At 39.4% G+C, this 8,285-nt stretch overlaps 1 long non-coding RNA gene across 1 annotated transcript; it reads left to right on the forward strand.

Annotated features, from left to right (window-relative positions):
- LOC131530807 (uncharacterized) lies at positions 1–1,763 on the forward strand. The gene is made up of 3 exons (XR_009268495.1): positions 1–53; positions 737–1,041; positions 1,140–1,763. It is a non-coding gene; the product is annotated as an uncharacterized LOC131530807 (long non-coding RNA).
- The last annotated feature ends 6,522 nt before the right edge of the window (positions 1,764–8,285 follow it).

The following is an 8,285-nucleotide window of genomic DNA, read 5'->3' on the forward strand; positions in this document are numbered from 1 at the left end:
CAAGAGATGAACGGTTGCCGTCGGACTGGCGATTCGCGCGCTGCCGAGCTGAGGTAAGGAACTGTCCAATTAACGGCTAAAACTGTCACTAAAATCTGATGAATTAGTTCCCAGACCGCACCAAGGCTGTCAATCAATCATCCGAAAGAGAAAAAAAGAGGGATGGAGCGAGAGAGAGACAAAGACATGTCTAATTATTCCCCCAAAGGATCCTCACAGTCCATTTATGAATCACCTCAGCGCGTTTTTCTCCAGCTCCGGAGATTTTTTCACCATGGCAATAACATTAGCCTTTAGCCAGAGGAGAAAGGCTTTTAGTGCTTTAATGCTTTCTCTCTCTCTCTCTTTCTCTCTCACCTCCTTGCCCCCTTGTTTTGGCCTCCTGACTGTTTTATTCCTTAAAGGAAAAGTTCACCCAAAAAATAAAATTCTGTCATAATTATTCACCTTATTGTCGTTCATGGATGTTCAGTTTTAACGTGGAACGCAGAAAATATGTGGAAAATCCTCACAGCATGAGTGAAATACACTATTTATTAATGTTTAAAAACTTTGACAGTATGAACAATGGATGATAAAACAACAAAATGAGGGTGAGTAAATAAATACAGCATATATTTTTATTTTGGGCTACACTGTCCCATTAAGGAGCACTGTTTGTTCAGTCAGCTGATCAGAATGTGAGCAAACAGTTTAAGCTTATGCAGTAATAATTTAATGCTTAAATGTTTTTCAGGGGGACACGGGAAAAACAAAACAAAACGTTATGCTCCAGATCAGTATGTTCGACGGTGACCATTACTGATGAGTAGACAAGCGTCGTCGTTCTTTCCTTTTTAAACGTATTGGCAGATGATCTCAAGAACACTTAAAAAAACAATCTGTATTTAATAAGGAAGTATTCACATGAACTGAAAATGTAAACAGTCCCATCAGTCCTCTTTCTGTAATGCTGCAGTGAAACCTCAGCTATGTTGGAAAGAAATGGCATGGAGTGATGTAAATGTTGTCAGTGGCCATTTCAGATCTGCATCATGATAAGTATGACCACCCAAATTAGCTTACCAGTAACTGTCAAAACATTAAAATTTTGTGGCAGCCAAACATGAGTTAATTTTCTTCCCCAACATTTCTTTCAGATTGTCTACGAAAGCCACTGAATGATACTCGCAGTGACATGGAGTGATGGAACTTTCGCTGCCCTTGGTTTGTTTGTTTTGCCGGCCTGTGTGCCAGTGTAGTGAAGAAGAAGTGTGGCTTGTTTTGGTCCGAGTGGGCAGTGGTTGTTCGGATGCCTTGCCAGCCCGTTGTGCTGCTCGGAAGAAACGCCCACACACACATACACACACACGCTAACACAGACGCACAGAGACACAGTGCCGTGTACATCGGAGGCCTTGGTGGTATGTGGCAGATACCCAGAGCTGCAGCCCACTCCAGTGTGCCAAGAAGAATCCCTCTGTTCATGAAGTGGACAGTCACAACAGACTAAACAAGGAAAAAGGTCTTTCTCTTGTGTAACCTGAAAAGAATTGAAGAATTAAAGACTTTGCCGTGGCATAGACCATGAAATAACAAGAATTCTCTATCATACAAGTGGCTTGTAAGGTTCCTCGATGATAAACTGGTTGGAACGTACAATCAGCTTCATTGTACATCACTAATTTCTATAGAACTACAGAAATCTGTGAAGCTCCACCATGTGGTCAAGTTGGAGAATTGTTGCCAAGCAAAATAAACCGATTCCCAGAAATCTGTGTCTACGGAACCACAACAGTCTAAACTGCACTTTTTGGATGTACAGTTGGGCTGTATACATGAGTTTTTGTCATTTTTTAAATGTTAAAATACATTATCATCTCCCAGATTAATATGCAAATACATCAAAGCTGTGGTGCAGTGGATTACGCACATACAACATACAGTGGGGAAAAAAAAAAAAATTTGATTCCCTGCTGATTTTGTACATTTGCCCACTGACAAAGAAATGATCAGTCTATCATTTTAATGGTAGATTTATTTGAATAAAACAGTCAGAGACAGTATAACAACAAAAGAATCCAGAAAAAAAATGCATTTAAAAAAAGTTATAAATTGATTTGCATTTTAATGAGTCAAATAAGTATTTGACCCCTTCGCAAAACATGACTTAGTACTTGGTGGCAAAACCCTTGTTGGCAATCACAGAGGTCAGACGTTTCTTGTAGTTGGCCACCAGGTTTGCACACATCTCAGGAGGGATTTTGTCCCACTCCTCTTTGCAGATCCTCTCCAAGTCATTAAGGTTTTGAGGCTGACGTTTGGCAGCTCGAACCTTCAGTTCCCTGCACAGATTTTCTATGGGATTAAGGTCTGGAGACTGGCGCGGCCACTCCAGGACCTTAATGTGCTTCTTCTTGAACCACTCCTTTGTTGCCTCGGCCGTGTGTTTTGGGTCATTGTCATGCTGGAATACCCATCCACGACCCATTTTCAATGCCCTGGCTGGCTTCAATGCCCTGGCCCTGACAGTACATGGCCCAGTCCATTGTCAGACGGCCTGTACATGTGCTTTCTTGAGCAGAGGGACCTTGCGGGCACTGCATTTCAGTCCTTCACGGCGTAGTGTGTTACCAATTATTTTCTTGGTGACTATGGTCCCAGCTGCCTTGAGATCATTAACAGGATCCTCTCGTGTAGTTCTGGGCTGATTCCTCACCTTTATCATGATCATTGAAACTCCACGAGGTGAGATCTTGCATGGAGCCCCAGACCGAGGGAGATTGACAGTTATTTTGTGTTTCTTCCATTTGCGAATAATAGCCCCAACTGTTGTCACCTTCTCACCAAGATGCTTGGCGATGGTCTTGTAGCCCTTTCCAACCTTGTGTAGGTCAGCTTGGACAGCTCTTTGGTCTTGGCCATGATGGAGAGTTTGGAATCTGATTGATTGATTGCTTCTGTGGACAGGTTGTCTTTTATACAGGTAACAAGCTGAGATTAGGAGCACTCCCTTTAAGAGGGTTTTTGGGGCAATAATAGTCCCATCTTCCAAGCATTACAGAATTACAGCACCAAACACTATAAGCTAACCACCTCCACTCTTAAAAATAAAGGTTCTTTATTGGCATTTATAATCATATGCGGAACTTTTAATATCCATGGAACATTTCCATTGGACAAAAGGTTCTTTATATTAAAAAATGTTATTCAGATAATTCAAATGTTGTCACACTAGGAAAAAATGGTTCTTTTAACAACTGATAATTGAAAGGTTCGCTGAGGAACCAATATGTCATCTATGGAACCAGTATGGTTTCTATGGCATCGATGCGAAAACCCCCATTTGGGATGCTTGTTTCATCAAACTTGCAGTGAACTCTGGTCTGTTACTATCCGTCTTCCTACTATTTGTTTATATTTTTAATTATATATTGTGATTTATGCATATGCAGTGATTCATCAGCCTGACTCAGAACGATCACATCTGTGGCAACGTGCATCCTCTCGAGCAGATGAGCATAAAATCCTAAAAGACTGCCTGCACTGAAGGCTCAGACCACAGATGGGCCTCCACATCTGGCAACCACCCCTGTGCTCACATCAAAGTCCAATCCTGGACTGTGAGAACAGGTGGCATGGTAATCCCGTTCAAAGAGGCCTGTGGACATCCAGATTTCAGTGGCATATGCAACACCCTTCGGTGGGATGGTGCAATGGTGGATTGCATTGCTTCTTGACGCGTGCCTCACCGCAGCTGATCTGAGATCATAGTTTTGCCTGTTCTACTGTGTGGCGTCTACCTCAAGCCCCCTCCGCCTTTAGGAACGGGCTTGAAGTGGCCAATTCATCATCTCTCCCTCGCCGCTCCATCATTCGCACAGGCAATCCATCAAGACCAGACGCTGAGACAAGGCAGCGGAGAAGAGAGCAACTCTGGATGAGACACTAATGCTGTCTGCAGCTATTACTCAAGGGTGACGCTTGACGTTAGTGTAGTGGTGCAGTTTTAATGCAGATGTAGATTATATCTCAATTACAGCCCTGTCCTCTAAACACCATATTGCATTCACAGAAAAAGTGCTATATGTTTAGGAAAGCACTTTGCTGCTCTATTAACAGTCTGACCTTTGAACTAGACATTCATTTAGACTTACTTTATATATTAATAAGAGCACCATTTGTTCTGCATGTAAACATGGGCGGCAGTCGGGCTCTTTTTCATCACTTGTGGCTATGAGGTTTCTTCATTTCCTGTACAGAGCTTTCCAGATTTGTGTCTGGATCACTGACAGCATATCAAGAATATACAAACACTTCCTGATATCTCCAAATCCTCAGGTAGTCCAGAACTCATGGCCACTAATTAGGATCTGATGCTGTGATTTAAATAAGGTATTTAATTCTTTGTTGCCCTTGAGCTAAAAGGATCAAGATCCTCCCCATCTCGGATATTTGTATGAATTTGGTTAGAAAACCATACCAAAGAATCTTTTATCTCAAGCTGTACGAATCACAGTTAATATGAGTGAACAAATAGTTCAACTTTCGAAATTACCTTGAAGACATAAGAAGACCTTGATGATCCTATCTTGTGTGTATCTTGCCATGATTCATCACTGAATCACAAATAGTGCAAAAATAGTTGAGACATTCCAGTCTTACTTTTTCTGTGATTAAACATGAAAAGAAAATCTTTGGACTCTAAGATCTGTGCTATTTAAACTATAATGGACTTACTTGCTGTGATAACAATAGAGAGCTTTTTTTAATGAGTCAGTTCAAGAATCACACATCTACAGATTAATTCAAAAACTTGTCCAAAACAAGTGTTGTTGAATTTGGAATACATTTTTTTTTTCTTCTTGTAAATTGACCTGCAACAAACAAAATGTGCCCATTCATTCAGTAATTGTTGGGCAATGGATTCTCAATGCACGAACATGAGCTTTAAAGATGAATTTAGACGATTAAAACACCACTAGAGCTGTCAACAAAACATAGCCTAAGTGTGGTACTGATAAAATCACAATGAGTGTCACGATGACATGCCAACAGTATTTTTGTAGAATATTGTGACATTTTGCAGAAGTAGACTATTTTATCATTGTTTTCTTCTGAAAAGTGATGTGAAACAACAGTCTTACTCATTGTTTATGATATTGCGCTGCATTTAGTACTATGCAAGACAAATGTGCATTACATAGCAGCCAATTTAAATCAGAACACTTTTGATGTATCATAATACATCTGTGTCATACACATAAAGTTTGCGGGGCAAATTTCTGTCATAGTGCGTCTTCTGTTTGTTGCTCTAAAGGTCATACACTGATTTAATGTCAGGCCTGAGGCGTTTTTTATATTAAAAGGCAGACCATAGACAGCATGTCCTGCTCTTTACTCTTTTAGAGTAAATGGCTTCTTTCAGAGCCATAGTGGGAGTTTAATTGCAGCATTTTGAAGATGCTAATATTACAGTAACTACCCAGCCCACACACATATCTCTGACTTGCTGCAATCTGTTTTGATGCTTAACCAGTGCTTTCCCAGCTAACAAAATTATGTTTTAAGAATGTTATGTTCTAAGAACATTCCTGTTATTTAAAATTAAAAAAAATCATTTCTGAATGTTCTTTTTTTTTTTTTTTCTTGTTTAAGCAAATGTTCCATTTAATTATTACGGAAATGTTACTTTTAAATGTTGTATAAATAACGTTTATGCGCTAATGTTTTGAGAACATTGTTCAACCAACAATGAAAAATTGCTGAAAATATACTCAACCTCAGCCCATCCAAAATGCATTGTTAGATTTGGAGAAATGTAGCATTCCATCACTTTCTCAGCAATGGATCCTCTGCAGTGAATGGGTGCCGTCAGAATCCAAGCAGCTGATAAAAACATCGCTGGAGTGATGTGGATTATTGTGTTGTTTTTATCAGCTGTTTGGACTCTCGTTCTGACGGCACCCATTTACTGCGAGGATCTATTGGAGGCAAGTGATGTAATGCTACATTTCTCCAAATCTGATGAAGAAACAAACTTATCTACATCTTGGATGGCCTGAGGTTAAGTATATTTTTAGAGGATTGTTGGGTTATCTATTCCTTTAAAGACCTGATAACTTTGAACAATCAATCTATTATGGTTACTGGAAGAGCATTTGTTCATAACTTTGAGGGAACCTTGCCAGAACATTAGCCAAATGTAGCTACTGAAAACATCCCCTCTTAGTTGGATAATCACATTAGCTTAAAAAAAAAGAAAACACGATGGCACGTTTGTGACGCACAAGCACTGCAATTTTAACGGTTATGTTTCAAAAGAGCTTTGGTCAGCCACAGCATTGCAGCATCACAATAAAAACAATAAGACATCACGTTCAGCATGAAGCAGGGTCATGGAGTAGTCTATTTAACCACATTAATATATAATACAATATTTTTTCATGCACAATTGACTCAATTCTATTATTTGTGGCCATTTATCTCTAAACCAAACTATAATGGTAAACAAGATAGGCTCTTACAATGGAGAGATGTTTGGCCACATTTGCATTTCCCAAACATTTTGAATCCCATCAAGCACTTTCGAGACAATATCGTATGCACCACTTCACAATATTTTCCCAGACGGAACATTAACGCTGCTCTGCAAAGTCCTCAGAGCAATAACCAGACTGTTTGCAAGCTGTCAAACACGAGACCCTGTATTCAACAGAGGAAGGAGAACTAGGCTATAAAGAGTTCAGGCCAACCTTCTGCACCCGATGAAATTGATCTGCTCTGCTAATGGACGGCATAACATCTCTCTGGGTTAAGGAAGCAGAAAGGGTAGACGGGATGTTGGACATGCTCTGTGCGTATGGGTCAGCGGAGGCACTGAAGTCGTTGTGAGACAAAAGTGGCACTTTCATTTCGAGTCCAAACTCTAAATATCAGATAAAGGGTGCCGTCCCGGCCCGCGTGGATTTCAGAGAGTCTGAAACGGGATATGAAGAGATGAGCCGTGCAAGTCTCTCCAGAACGCATTAATGCAACTTAATGGAAACGCTGGCTCCTCCAGGACTACTCTGTCCATTAGCTCTGACTGCGCTGCTTTTCCAGACCAACAGAACGCAAGCCAAGCTGTCTGTTTCACTGGACGGCTCTGTTGACGTTATATCTGTTCATGTTTACATTCACGTGTTTATTGGCCAGAACTAGTGCACATCTATAGGTGACCTGTTCACCGCAGTGGCTTTGCACACACACAAACAGTAAGCCAGTGAGTGAATGATTGTAGCTATTTAAACACCTATAATAACTCTTTATATTTCACACATTCCTCCATTATGAGAGGCTAGACTTTAGTTTAGTCTGTGAGATTTTAGTTGGTCACAGTGCTGTCTGAACATGTAAAATAACTAAAACATGCTCTTACAACGTTTTGAAAACATTCTCGTTAAGTTCGCTGAATATTCAAAACGTCCGTTTTTAAATGTAAAAAAAAAAAAATATTATTTTTTTTTTTCTTGGAACATTGCATTTTAGAATTTTGTAAACATTATGGGAATGTTACTTTGAATGTTCTCAGAATTTTAAAAACGTTAGATGAACGCCAACTAAAAAACGGAAAAACATTCCATGAACGATAAATATAAAGTTTCTGTGCTAATGTTTACCAAAGACATTATGCCTATTAAAGACCAGATAACTAATGAACGTTAAGAAAACCTTGCTAGAACATTCTGAGAACGTTGGGATGGGATTGGCCTTTTCTAAAACAACAACAACAACAACAAAAAAACCTATTGAACACTTTGGAGGCCGTTTTCTGTATTATAGCACTTAGATTGATTGTCTCCTTCAACCACTTAAAGCCATTACTAGAGTTTACCTTTCTATTCTAAATGGCATTAAATATTCTGCTTCATGTGCTTTTTGTTTATTCAAAAATACCTACACTGCTGTAATGGGCATTTCTTATATCAATTATGGGAAAAACAAACAAAAATGCACAGTTTAATGTCATAAAATTGATTGATAATCACATCTGATTGGGAAACTTGTAACTGGAATCCTGCATGGATCCATTTTTACAGTAAACAAAAGAAAAGACTTCAAACAAAGATAACAAATAAAAGCAAAGTTCTACTGCCTATAGACTTCACCTCACAAATAAAGCATTTTCAGCCTTTAGAATCTATTTTTTTGTATTTTAGATGTGACAAAATCTTATTTAGGGTAGAAAAGTGCAACAGGGGTAAGACTTTAATTATTGGGAAAGACTCCCCTCTAGTGGACATTAAGGGCACTCAATTGTAATT

Source organism: Onychostoma macrolepis, chromosome 22 (genome assembly GCF_012432095.1).
Source record: "Onychostoma macrolepis isolate SWU-2019 chromosome 22, ASM1243209v1, whole genome shotgun sequence".
Taxonomy (NCBI): Eukaryota; Metazoa; Chordata; class Actinopteri; order Cypriniformes; family Cyprinidae; genus Onychostoma; species Onychostoma macrolepis.